The sequence below is a fragment of the Carettochelys insculpta genome, chromosome 2 (assembly GCF_033958435.1).
Source record: "Carettochelys insculpta isolate YL-2023 chromosome 2, ASM3395843v1, whole genome shotgun sequence".
NCBI classification, from domain to species: domain Eukaryota; kingdom Metazoa; phylum Chordata; order Testudines; family Carettochelyidae; genus Carettochelys; species Carettochelys insculpta.
In genome coordinates this window covers 121,533,002-121,546,719 of record NC_134138.1, presented here as the reverse complement: position 1 = coordinate 121,546,719, position 13,718 = coordinate 121,533,002, and the positions used below count along the sequence as shown (strand labels likewise).

The 13,718-nt window shown below is 41.2% G+C and overlaps 1 protein-coding gene across 8 annotated transcripts in view; it reads left to right on the top strand.

The window, feature by feature from the left end:
- The window catches only part of ATXN1 (ataxin 1), a 321,463-nt gene that overhangs the window by 75,937 nt on the left and 231,808 nt on the right, over positions 1 to 13,718 (top strand). For 6 of the 8 annotated variants that reach the window (XM_074987648.1, XM_074987645.1, XM_074987643.1 and 3 more), the window contains one exon: positions 9,661 to 9,784. The gene's annotated coding sequence lies outside the window, so the exon portion shown is untranslated. Of the gene's footprint in view, positions 1 to 3,204; positions 3,222 to 9,660; positions 9,785 to 12,365; positions 12,463 to 13,718 lie in introns of those variants that run through there. The other 2 variants (XM_074987646.1, XM_074987647.1) reach the window with 2 other exon arrangements.

The window sequence follows — 13,718 nt, the reverse complement described above, 5'->3', positions numbered from 1 at the left end:
GAGTTCATAACAATAAGCATCAACAACATGAATTTTCCATTAACTTAGCTCTATTCCTGACGTTGCCTCTAACTCACGTTATGAATCACATTACAAAAAAACAACCTCTTCTGCCCATCCAGGGGAAAAACCCTTACCTCACCCGGTCTCCAAAAAAACCCCAAAACACCTACTTGCCCTGTTTCGACTAAACCAAATTCTAATATATTCTGTACTACATAGATGTACAGATACACCTTTCCTGTCTCACACAAGAACAGTGTTGGCCCACTTTCTGTTACTAAACTGTAATAATAATACAAATTACAATAGTAAATTGAGCATAATGAAGAAATGGGTCAAGGGAAGGATTATTTTCAGTCCGCATAAACTAAATGTAATTGCATCCAGGTTGCAATACTTCAAACCAATAGAAGTAAAGTGAATCTCAAATTGAATTTGCTTGAGGAAAACTGTGCTCAGCTTTGATATTCAGTAATCTTATAGAACTGACATTATTATTCTGAAACACTGAAATTTTAAAATGTTAAATCAATGTGTTTTTCCTTTCTTTTAATCCCAAAATGATTTTTTACTTTTATTTTTGTCCTCTCTCCACTACACCAATCATTTTCTATTGAAGGTATTAATAGGGCCCTATCGCCATAGTATCTGAGCACCTCACCGTACTGATGTGACACAGGCAAATGCTGTTAGCCCCATTTTAATAGTGGGAAACTGAGGCAGAGAGCAAGACCTGATACCTTGCCTGGGGTCACACTGGATGTTGGTGATAGACCTGGGAACTGAACTTGGGTCTCCTGAGTCCCAGCCTAGAACATTATCTAGTAGGTAACAACTTCGTGGATACAGCTGGCAGGGGATGCAAAGTTACAGATGCAATGTTTAATTCTGCAGTTGGTTCCTACTGATATCACACAATGAAATATGGCATTAAGCACTGTCATTTGTCTCATTGATTGTGTATCCAGAAACACATTTTTTTGGTCCTAAGACGAACAAAAGCTCACATTAGTTGAACATGGATCATGCAAATAGGGGTATATTATTTATGGCATGCCACACTTTCGCAACTTCCTTCATTGTTTTTATTCAGGAGAAGGGACTCTTTGAAAAGGCTGTTTTAAAGAAACCCTGGCTTTGTCTACACTTGCCTCCTTCTTAGAAGGGGGCACGGTAATCAGAGTGATGGGAGATTACTAATGAAGTGCTGCGCTGAATATGCAGCACGTCATTAGGCAAATTCTCCCCTGCGGCAATTTTGAAGTGTCAAACTTCAAAGTGCTGGCATGCCATGTAGCCATGGGCACTTCGAAGTGCCTGCACTACTTCAAAGTGCACTTACTTCTCAATATTTTGGGGAGCAAAGGGACTTGGAAGTGCTGCAGCTACACGCATGCCAGCACTTTGAAGTTTGACACTTCGAAGTTGCCATGGGGGAGAATTTGCCTAATAAAGTGCTGCATATTCAGTGCAGCACTTCTTTAGTAATCTCCCATCACCCTGATAGAAGTGTAGACATAGCCTGTGAGTTCTATGCACACTGTTCCTCCACATTTGACTTTATTAACGTTGGTTCTAATTCACTGCAGGGCAGGGATTCAGCAGAATGCCTGTGCAGGTAAGGCCATTATAAGTATTCCTGTTGGATGCAAGTGGAGTATTGGCTTCTATGGGGGCATGAACTTCATCCAGTTTCACCATGTGGTTACCAAAGCTATAATGTGGAAATGGCAAAAGAGCAGAGAGAGTGTCCAGTTCGGCTTGTCTGACCTCTTATGTCAAGGCTGTTTGGCACTTTCAGTCTCCAGCTACTTCCCAGCAACTCGGTAGCAAACATTTGCATTAAGCAGTTGTTATTGCTAGGGAAAAATACATTAATTAAAAACAAACAAACCTCTTTCCCCTTTTCGATGGATGAGTGTTTCCAGCAAGGATAGTGGGGTAGATAGTTGAAAAGATTCCTCCATTACCTGGATTATGGGGAACAAATGTCAGTATTTTATGGCACTAGCTAAGGAAAATTGGAAATGGCATTTGAGATCCACATTGAGAAAAATTCTTAGGACAAGTGACATGAAACCAGACTTAAAGACTATCAAAATTTAAAAATTACACTTACTTCTCTAACTTTCTGCTAGCTGTCTTTGTAAGTAACACCTAAAATTTACTGTTAATGACAGGGAATTCGAGGGCGGGGAGGAAAGTGGTGTTTTTTTTTTTTGTTCTCTTGTTTTCCAGTTTGTTAAGGTTGGGCTTTTGACACCACTTGGTGTACAGTCAGTTTCACAGTTTTCCGCCATATAATCACCTAATTAGTCAGTTTCCCTTGATGTTTTTGTGCATCTTTCACACCACAATAGGGGAGAAAAGAACATTTTTAAAGCTAGGGAAATGTGGTTGTAAAACCACAAAATGTGGGACAGGCATAATACCTGAAACTACTTTTAACGCCTTTATTTTTTTATGTGCCTAGATCTTAGTATAGTTTTAAGGCTAAGTTGATAATGATTTTCATCATTTTATTTTTAAAATGCTGCTAATAGAGTGATGTAAGTGTACCTAGCACTTAACTGGCAAAATATACTGACCTTCCGGAGGGAAGGTAACAAACTTTCTGGGATAAAAGTAAAGGAGGAGAAAAGAGTGTAATAGCAATTAGAGCAATTCTACACTACAAAATTAAATCGACCCAAGTTACGTCAACATGCGGCCACCGTAGTAATTAAATTACTTTTGCATATCCATGCTGTGCTGATTGCGTCGGCAGTGCGTGTCCTCAACAAGAACACTTGCATCAGTTTAACTGTCAGCCTGGGGCGTTGTGGGACAGCTTCTGAAAGACAGCAACAGTCATTGTAAGCAACACTGTCTCTACTGAGGCTGCCATTGACCTCATCACATCCGCCTAAGTGCTATGTTTCTCACAGACGTGGAGTTAAGTCAATGTAGAGATCAGGTTAAATTGGCAGGAACTACATTTTGGTATAGACGCTTTCAAGAAACAGGTCGAGGAAAGCAGCCTTACGTCAACTCTTTAGTATAGACCAGGGCTTAGATCATGTACTTACTTTAGTCAGCAAAAGCTACCTCTTAGGCATTTCATAATTTTCTTGTCTTAGCTTTCTTCCTTTTTCCTCTCTAGAGATTACCATGAGGAGAAGATAGGCCTGCCAGAAGAAAGGATATACTGAGGAAAAGTTTGAAAGAGAGCTTGCATTGTAAGGGCCGATGACCATGTTATCTTCTATGATTTGTGTAAAATTCCAAACACGCTTTTGAAGCTTAACAAATAAGTTACAACAGCCCTGGATTAGACAAGTCCTTAAATTTGTGCTTAACTTTAAACATGTAAGTAGTCCCACTGAGGTCACTGCTCACATGCTCTAAGTTAGGTATGTGCTCAAGTACCTTGCTTTTTTGAGGTCAGTGGTAGTGATGGGTTAGTTATGAATTTTTTTATCCAACTAGTGTGCTATGCTTTTAAGCAAGTTTTTGGGACTGTGGTTGTCTGATGGAAGAAATTGAACATACTTTAACAATAATAAAATGTAGCTGTTTTGTAGCTCTTTTCCTTGGTAGATCTCACAGTGCTTTATAAAAGAGATCAGCATAATTCATCTCAATTTACAGATGGGGAAACTGAGGCACTAGTATAGTGAGGTGTTGTGGAACTATTCTCTTGATATTGTTTGTATTTGATGCTGTACTACACATCTTTTTTTAATAGTAACAGAGAGGAAGCTGTGCTAGTCTATACACTATCAAAACAAAAAGCAGTCAAGTAGCACTTTAAAGACTAGCAAAATAGTTTATTAGGTGCGCTTTCGTGGGACAGACCCACTTCTTCAGACCATAACCATCTGTCCCACGAAACCATAGTGGGTCTGTCCCATGAAAGCTCACCTAATAAACTATTTTGCTAGTCTTTAAAGTGCTACTTGACTGCTTTTTTATCTTTTTTTTAAGTGTTATTACCCAAGTAGGATAGACATGAATGTCGGTCTGACCAGCGTGACAGGCCTTGGGTTCTGGATTAGACAGTCAGCAGTCCACAAAATTGATTCCTAATCTCATTATTTGTTGATGTTTTTGTGTTGTGATTCATGCTGAGAATAAGGAATTGGGAATACAGATGAAGGGGGAATAATAAAACACTAAACCAAAAGTCCAGAACCTTTCCAAGGCCAGGTGCCGAAATGTGACCTTTTGACCTCTATGCATGGTCCGAGTACTGGTGATACTTTTTAGAGTCACTGGTATTCCTATTTACAACAGCTTTGTTAATAAATAAATTCAGGTGCCGAGCTTTACCACTGATGTGGTGGTTGGTAGCAGTAGCTGGTCTTTGGTTAATCTGTGGGCGGCATGGTTTTGAGCAAGTTCCCGACTGCACTGGGGAGAAAGAGTGCGCCTGAGCTCCCACCTCGTGTACCAGTGAAAATCAATGTGCTACTCTTGGCACCTGTGCTGGGGGGCTGCTGACCCCTGCACTAAACAGTTACAGATCTTCACAGTAATATATGGCATGGCAGCTAGTGTGGGAACTCCATCTACTTCAGTATTCTGTCTCCTTTTGGTTAAAGGAATGGGTTTGGTTAGTCCTTTTAAATCTAGCCAGTTCTCCTGGCACCCAGGTCCTTGTCTTGCCACGCTAAGGCCTCTGTTGCTTCCCTGACTGCAACCAATGCTCTGACTGGCCTCTGAAAGGAGCCTCTTTTCTTACTAGTTGTGGTGTTGCTTCTGTTTAGCGGCAGGTCACCTGCAGTGAATTGGAGAATGTTCATGGTGTGACCTCTGCTGTTCCCTGTGACACAGGTGCTACAGAAAGTTGCTGTTAAAATGACCAGTTTTCCTCGATATGAAGGGAAAATACGTCTTAACACAGCTAAGAGAGTTACATTGTTCACTCTGTGGACTACTACCTGTCAGTAATCAAACGTGCTACTGAAAAATCCTGCCTAACGTAGCCATTCAGCAGCTGGAATACAGTTCAAGACACAGATCCCAGCTTTAAGTACTGAACTAATGCCTTTTTAAGGCAGAGAGTAAGAGAGAAGAGCCTCAGATCTGTAAGCTCGGACAGCTGCTCTGCTCCCTTCAAAATCTTAATTTTTCTTAAGACTGTACATTTAAGTATGCAGACGGTTCACAAATTCTAGGTATTCCACTACAGTGGAGTGTGCTACCTCTCTGTGTAACATATGTGTGTACTTATTTCAACTGTAAGTGTTTAAATATAATGTTTACCATTTTTCTTGAACTGTACATGTTGAAGTTTGTGAAAGAACCTTCTTTCTGGCACCCGATTGTCCGGACAGTGGAGATGTGGACCATACTTATTTGGGAGGTGGAAGTGCAGTAGTGATATTAGTAGTCAGAGCCTTTTAAAGCAAGCAAACTGTGGGCCCGAGTTTTGTAATCCTTCAGTGCATGGGTCTTCCAGACAGTTCAGTGACAGCAACTGTGATTAGCTGGATTGGACCTCATTTTGTAATGTAATGATTTTCCCGCTTGTCCTCCAGCAAATGCTCAGCTATTATGGTGAAGGTGTAACTGGACAGAAATTCTAAAGCAAAGGCATAGATCCCTGCTATCTGAAAGTCTGAGATGACCGTGTGAGTGGAGGTGTCGGGTGGGAGTACGTCTTCAAAAGACAAAATGTTGCCTCCTCCTGGGCACAAGGGGAAGTTTGTTGTGGTGCAGGTCTTGCTAAATCCCTGGTTAGCACTCCTCCCAGGGCTGGTTGAAGACCAATGGACAGTAGGCACAGGCTGTAGTGCCGCAGCTATGAAAGTCATATGATGAAGTCACCACTTCAGCTTTCAGGTGTTATTTAAAAAACAAAACAAAACAAACAAAAAAAACAACCAAACAAATCCAGAGTGCATGTTTCTCATCCTCATGTTTGCACTGACATTTAAAAGTGGAGTGGAGCAGCAAGTGGAGCAGGTGGAGGGATACTTGCCTGAGTCTTCAGACAGCCTCCAGCTCAGGGAAGAGCAGCCACAGGCGCAGTGCTGGAGAGGAAGTCGTATCCCATTAGAGCAGAGCGCATCCCCTCCCTCAAGTGACGGGCTCCGCCACTGCTTGAGTGGAGGAAGCAGCACCGTGCTGCCCTCCCACCACTGCATGGCGGAACAATCTGACTGTCCCATGCCACCTGAGGAGACAGAAATGGTGAGTGTCTCCAGGGCTTTGCATTGCCCTAGTCTGGCCCTGACGGCATCCTTACGAGTGATGGGCTGTGCCCAATAGGGCCAACAGCCACTTTGGTCCCTGGGGCAAGGTGGGAGGAAGGACCTGGTTCTGTGTCCCTGGGAGGGGTGAGACCAAGGCCGGACAGGGCAGCGCTTAGGGCACGGAGCGTCAGAGCAGTGCTGCCTTGGCAACTCAAGGGGGCCTACAGTTCTGTCCACTGCTGCTGGGATCTGCCTCTTTGGAACACCAAGCCCTGGGGAAACTACCCTGTTTCCCCCCTCTGTCAGTGGGCCTAGCTGTGCCGGTTCCCTGTCCAGAATCACCTCTGGGGCTAGTTAGTAGTGCAGGCAGTTCTACTGTACCCTCCCTTTCTCTCCCCTTGGTACTTGAAGATGGATTGTATCTGCCTCTGTGTTAGTGTGTTTGTGCAGGGAGGGGAAGAGTTTCCTGTGCCCTCTTTTCCCTACCCCATACAGTCACACACGGGGAGCCATGATCTGACTTGTCCTGGGGGTTAATTTTTCTTTTCTTAGTTCTCTGTTTCCACTGCTGTGGCTTTCGTTGGTTTTGATTCTAGTCAGACATGTTAAAATGATTAAGTACAAATTGGTGGGGATGGAAAACTATCTTGGTCAGTTTAACACAGACAACACCCTCAAACAAATGTGAGTGTGAAGCAATCCAGCAGGACTCTTTTAACACTGTTGCCAACTCACACTATTTTCTCAGTAGCCTCGCTCTATCTGGTGTTTTTTCTTCAAGCCCCTGGATCCAAGCAGCTGTAAAACAGTTTGTGGACAATTGTGAAACCAGTTAGTCTTCCATGCTTGGTTTTGCTCAGAGAGCTCTGTGAAAGGCAGTAGTGCTAGTAGAAGCCAAATCCAAGGAAGAGCATCCTAGATTACTATCTAAGGACCAGATGCTGTTAATGCTGCTAACTTTGATTAGCACCTCGGTCTACGAGTGATGTTTTTGACTTCAGTGAGTTGTTTTGTTGATTATGGTGCTAGTGAAAATATTTTAAGGGTGTATCTCACGTAGCTGCTCTCTTTTATGTTAATAATAATTATTTATTATCACCTAGCCATTTTGATTGGTGCTCACTGCAGTTATGATAGTATCTGAGCAGCTTAGAATCTGCGTTACGTGTTTCCTCACACCACCTCACTGTAACAGAGAGGAAGCCGTGCTAGTCTATACACTATCAAAACAAAAAGCAGTCAAGTAGCACTTTAAAGACTAGCAAAATAGTTTATTAGGTGAGCTTTATTTAGTTTATTAATAGTTTATTAGCCTCACTGTGTGTAGGGTAGTACTATCGACTCCATTATACAGGTGGAAAACTGAGCCACAGAAAGATTACAGTTAACATTTATAACATGTGTACGTGGTTTAGGAGCCTACGTGCCATTTTCTAAAGTGACTTAGACTCAGATCCTCAAAGTTATTTAGGTGCCCAATGAGGGTCGAGGCCTTGAGGAGCCTGCATCTCACTGGAAGTGTTAGGCACGTCTGAAAATGTTATGTTACATGACTGGCCCAAGATCACACAGGGGTGTGTATTAGAGCTGGGAATCTGTCATGGAATTAACATTTATTTATTTATATAAAAATAAAAGGTGAATTATGTTGCTCTAGATCTTAAAAATACAACCTTCCATCCCTTACATTTAAATAACACAAAAACTGTGACATAAGCAGAGGGAGTCCAGGAAGTTCACACTGAAGCCTGAGAAACAATAACTTCTGTCCTGTACATTTTATCTTGAATTAAGGCCATTTTTAAGGCAGGGTGTGCCATAGACAGATTTTCTTCCTTAACTTTGAACTTCCAGGCTTTTCAGTATTTGGGTCTCTGCTTTAAAGGATCTCATCCTGCTGAACTCTGCCATCACTGGTCACTCTGAATGAGTCTCCTTGGAATCAGTGCAGTCACTCACATAAGTGCTTATCAGTGTGAATAGGCTGGCACAGATGAGGCTAGTGAGGGCAGGAATAGGCCGCACTTATGTAAACAGGAGGTTTTGGGTTCTGTATGTAATGTAAACAGCCTTGGAACTGGTGAAATGCTGTTTCTGTGCAAGTGTCTAAAGAAAAGTAGTCAGGGGTTTAGAGGTATTTCAGCTCCCTCTTAAGTGCATCAATTCCCCCCCACCTTTTTTTTTTTCCTTATTTTACAACTGGAGATGCACCATCATTGATTTTACTTTTTGAATCACTGAGCACTTTTGGAAAAGGTATTTGTATTTTTGTCGTCAGAAGACTGCACAGTCACAGAGTGATGTGGAGGTTATTGACTCTACTTCTGAAGTAAAAGCAATGGAAAATATGTTTTAGCGCTGCTTGTCCAGGATAGCAGAGGGAAAAACCAACAGTTTGGCTTAAATGCATGTAAGGTCAAATTGTGTCCTCAGCTGCATTCTGAAACCTTGATTTCAGTGGGGATTGCACAGGTGTAACTGAATGGAAAAAAATTAGCTATAAATTTTCTATAGCATTCCCAAATACAGTTCTAAAATTTGTTTGTAAAACAATAACTAACATATCCAGAATCCAAAGGCGATTGTGAAATGGGATGGAGGATTCTCAAAGAGAAAATAAATGCAGTACTGAGTCAAAGAATGAAATTGTTCAAAGCTGCAAGAGCTAGATTAAACCTTAAATACTAGTCTGTGTGAATCTTTGTAGTAAATGGCTGTACCTGAGGGCCTATTGTTCTACTGCAAGTCAGAGAGGGATTGAGCGTGCTGATGTAACTCTGAATCTCTCAGTTGATAGTCAAAAACATTCATGCCTTTTTTTTTTTGGTAACTGTGGGGAATATCAAAATTATAGCAGAGAGTCAGCAGTTTCGCTCGCTCATCTACTAATTTACTCACACACACTCCCTCCCTCGGCCAGTCTGTCTTGTGCACTATAAATTTCAAAATATTATTGTATGTATTTACTGACTGGTCTGATATTCTCCCATATATTAATATTAAAGAAAGATGAATGTGACAAAAAACCTGTGTGAATCTTTAGGCCATCAATCAAACTTCAACTAAAGTTTCCTTGTCTAGTAATCATGAATTATCACCATTATCTGTAGCAGTTTGTTATTTAACTCAACACATTTGATTTGCAGCTACAGTGATTCCTTCCATTCCCTTATGCTGTTTTGTATTCTGTTGAATGAGGTACTCATTGTTTCATTAGTGGCCATACTATGTCACAGAATATAGTATACCAGAGAACACGATGTTTTAAAAATACTTTTAAGTTGTTTAAGGCAATTAGAAAGAAGAATGTGCTGCCTACAGAACACTCATCAGTGCTCCTGTTCTGGGTAGTTAACACAGTTGCTTTAGCTAATAAAATATACAATGGAGAAAGGTCGGGGATTTCCCCTGAGCCACCCACCAACCACTTGAAGTGACATTTTCATTCTGAGTGTTTCTTGTTTTGTTTTTATTTAAGTATCTTGGAGCACAGTGGAAAAATTTTAATACAAGACATCAGAAAAAAGTGCTGCAATGTCTAGTGTGCAGAGGGGGAAAAGAGACGTATGACTGCATCTTGAAGCACTTTCCAGTGATTTGAGGTAAGTGATAAGAAAGGTTCTGGCACAAGATTGATTGCAATTAATTTAATGATTATTAGCTTTTGATTTCTAGGATGTCTTTTTATCCTGCACTGATAGGTGACGTGCGTGCGTGCGTGCATGTGTGTGTGTGTGAAACTGGGTAAAATATAACACACATTTTTAATGATAAATCCAGAGAAGAAAGCAAAAATATGTGATATACTTGTATTTCTCAAATTAATTGAGCAAATACTATCCATCAGACACTTATGCATGTGTTTAACTTCATACAAATAATTAGTCCCAATTGAAAAAGCAAAGCTTTTCATGGTTAAAGTTATCCACATGCATGATTATTTGTGGGACCAGAGATTATATAATCCAATCTAAAGAAAGGAATTATATAAAATAAAATGGATAGTAGGAAAATGCTTTATAGGTGCTCCTAGTGTTACAGAAATGACATTAGTGATTGATTTTACAGCAGTATGCTGTAGTATTTTTATATTAAATAGGTACCTTTCAGTGACATTATATATTAAATTTTTTTTCACCTGAAATATCAGGTCTCTGTAAGAAGGTAATTTTATTTTATCTTTAGTAGTTTGACTGCCTTAGCTGCTTTATTGATGACATTTTGAACTGATGCAGTTAAAGAAATAAATAAAATACAGCCTCTTTCTGAACTGGAGAGGTGCTTCAATATTTAAATAAGAGAAAAGTCAGCACTTCTGTCATTCGTACTACTTCCGGTTGTTTTGTTTTGGCATTTTCTTATATAGAGTTTAGATACGAATTTCAGTGAAGAGATTCATCTTTCATCCCTATGCCTTATTTTCCAGGCCTTTCTGTTGCTCACATTCAAACGGAGTGACCCATTTTTTTGTATTGAGTAAGAGTGACAATATCTTAGGGTTGTAAAATGGTGATTCCTGAAAATACTATATAAATAACCATAAAAAAACCCCAAAAATCTGTGGCTGCCTTCCTGAACAGAAGCACCTGAGGCACATTTCTTCCATTCCACATGCCAGTGATGGGGAAGAAATGTTACTATAAGAACCCTACACAGTTGAGGGCAGGGGGCAATTGCTGTGTTCTCCTCTCCTGGGACAGGGGTTAGCCATGGTGTGGAAGGGGCAGGGAATGTAGTATCCGACCTATGCAGAGCATGAGAATCACCAAGGAATATTCAGACATCTCTGTGATGTGCCTGGCTTGGTGGTCATGTTGCTGTGGGTCTCTGAGCATTACTCAGCCTTCAGAGAGGGAGTTGAAAAGTCATGGAGCTGAAGTTCTTGTTGGAAGGAGCCGCCTTAACACCCTGGAGTATTTCTGGTGTACTTCCGCACTGCAATGACTCTTCAGCTCCGAGAAGGCATACAAAAATGGCAACGTGAAGGGAAAGGAGAAGGGAGAGAAGGTGATCAGCTCGGAACATCAGATTCCTGAAGGGGAAATGTATTTGGCATCTGTCATACGTATTGTCTGTGTTCCCCTACCCCACTTATATATGTTGCTGAAAATACTAGAGCAAGTTTACAGGGGTCTGCATTTGGCGCGCGTGTGTGTGTGCGTGTGTGTGTGAGAGAGAGGGAGAGAGAGAGAGAGAAATGCTCTTTGTATCCCTTTCCCATCCTCTTTTTTGTATTACCTGGGTGTCAGTTGTATGTTTGCTTCCCTTCTGGTTCCAGAGTCATCCTAGTTCAATACCTGATCGTCTTTGCAAGCTGCTGAAAGTCATTACTTCGTACCATCTGATTGCTTAGTTTGCCCCATGCCTTCAGGTGGTATAAGGCATTGCTCTTTAGAGATAAACTTTTCACCAGGGAGCAGCTGATGAAAATTATGCCAAAATTGAGCTGGTGCAACAAGAAGAGTCGAATCAGTTCAGTGTTCTTCTGATATATGATATCGCATGATTTACCTTGACTATCTGATATTCCCCATTTCATGTCATGCTCCCTGTCAATAACGGGCTCCACAGCCTATTATCCAACCAGCAGACTAAATCTGGTGATGAATCCTGATGACAAGCCACCTGAGGCACATTGTGCATATGCTAAGGGAAAGAAGTGAAACAAACTGTCTGTTTGTTTTTAGTCTTGTGAAATATAAGCTGTTGGATCTGCAATTATTTCAGGCCAGAGTAGCATCTTTTATTTGTGCGAGGTTTTTTGGAAAACTGGTACAAATTTGACCTCAAGCCAGTGTAATCCACACAGTTTTCCTTTCCATGTTACTTCCTACTTCTTCTCCAAGTCTTTTGTTTATGAACGCTCCATGTCAAGACATGTATTCCTATTAATAATTGATCAGAGATTTTTGTCAAAAGTGTCTGTGGGTCCATGTTTGTGGCTGATAGAAGGATATATGGTGAAGAAGGTGGCCTTCTGCCACTCCTGTTCATTTTCAACCATGAAGGTCTAACAAGAACCTCAGAGGTAGAGGAGGAGGAGGGCAGCTAGTGGAGCGTGCATAGACTGAAGAACTCCAACACATAAAGTAAGTAGCGTCTTCAGTTGTTGAAAAGGATCTGGAGTGGCTGTGGTCCAACCCTTCTTATCTATGCTTGTATCTGGGCTTGACGTTTTTTTAGGACACAGGCAAAGACCTGTGGACACTCCTGGGCCCAGGTGTATCCCGATGAGGAGCCTCTTCTCCTCCTCCTCTCCTCTTCTGAGCCAGCAACAAAGGTGGGTGTAAAGTTCAGGGGAACTACAGGGCGCACTTAAGTGTTTGATCAACTTTCTGGTCAGTCACAAATGGGAGGTCCTGATATTTTTCCTTTTGGACAGGTATGGAAGACCATATTTTCAAGGGGTACCAGTGAAAGGAAAATATGTTGGCAGCATGAGCTACATTATGAAATGCATTAAAATTGTATGGTAACTTCTGCCATTTTCTGGATTCCGTGTCAGGAAGACTTAAAGACACAGTGCACCCTTTTGTGCATGTAAAACATGATTTCATCATGTATGTTAGTGAACTACTTGAATGCATACTAGGCAGATGGGTTGGTTTTCTTTTGCATTTTATTTTTTGTTTGGAGTGGATTATGGGATTTGAGCCACTCCTGGACTGAAGATGTGCTAGGGTTTTTCCCCCACCCATTTTCCTGTTCATCCTATAACTCTCTTCTATAGTCACTGTAGTCACAGCACAGTGATGACGATTTACCTCCTAGCCCCAGTTCTCAGATTTCTCAAACCTTTACACTGCTATAGCTCCTGAAGGAAGATGTTATTGGGTGGCTTTGTGTGTATGTGTGAGCTAATGGAAAAGGGTTTTTTGTTTTGCTTTGTTTTCCAGATGAGCTGCATTGGTTCCCAAAGCAACTTGTGTTAAGTGGAAATGAGGCTTTGCTAATACGTGTGCTTCTTTGGAGTTTGCTGAGTGTGGATGTTTTCAATGGTTGCGGGGGGGCACCTTTTGTGAATCAGGAGAAAAGCTACTGGCTGCCAAAGACATAGTGAAACGGTTAATTTGTGTATTTGTTTACATGTGCATGTGTAAGCTTTTGTAAAAGGGATGTGCTGGAGAAAGAGAAGAGCCACACTTTATTGTGTGTGGCTGAAACAACACAATATATGGTTTCAGGGAGATCAGGCTGCCTACGTAACCACTGCTGGACATGTTCCATTTAGTGCTGATGAGCAGTATTTTCGATTTCTAGAAGCTGAAGTAGCATTTATCTTTTTGAGCTGTAAACCACATGACGCAAAACATTCTAAATCTGAAAAATTTCCCACACTTCCAGAAGAGCAATGTAAATATGAATGAAATCAGTACTCTGATCCCTCAGGGACGCTATTAATTATAAAGACCATAACAAGCGTATTAGTATAGATTAGATGCAGGTCTGACCCAAAACCCTACATCCAGGTACCCTTGCAACTTTGGAACAGTTAGGCTCTAGATCTGAACTTTGTGCTTCAGGCCCATTTGTAGT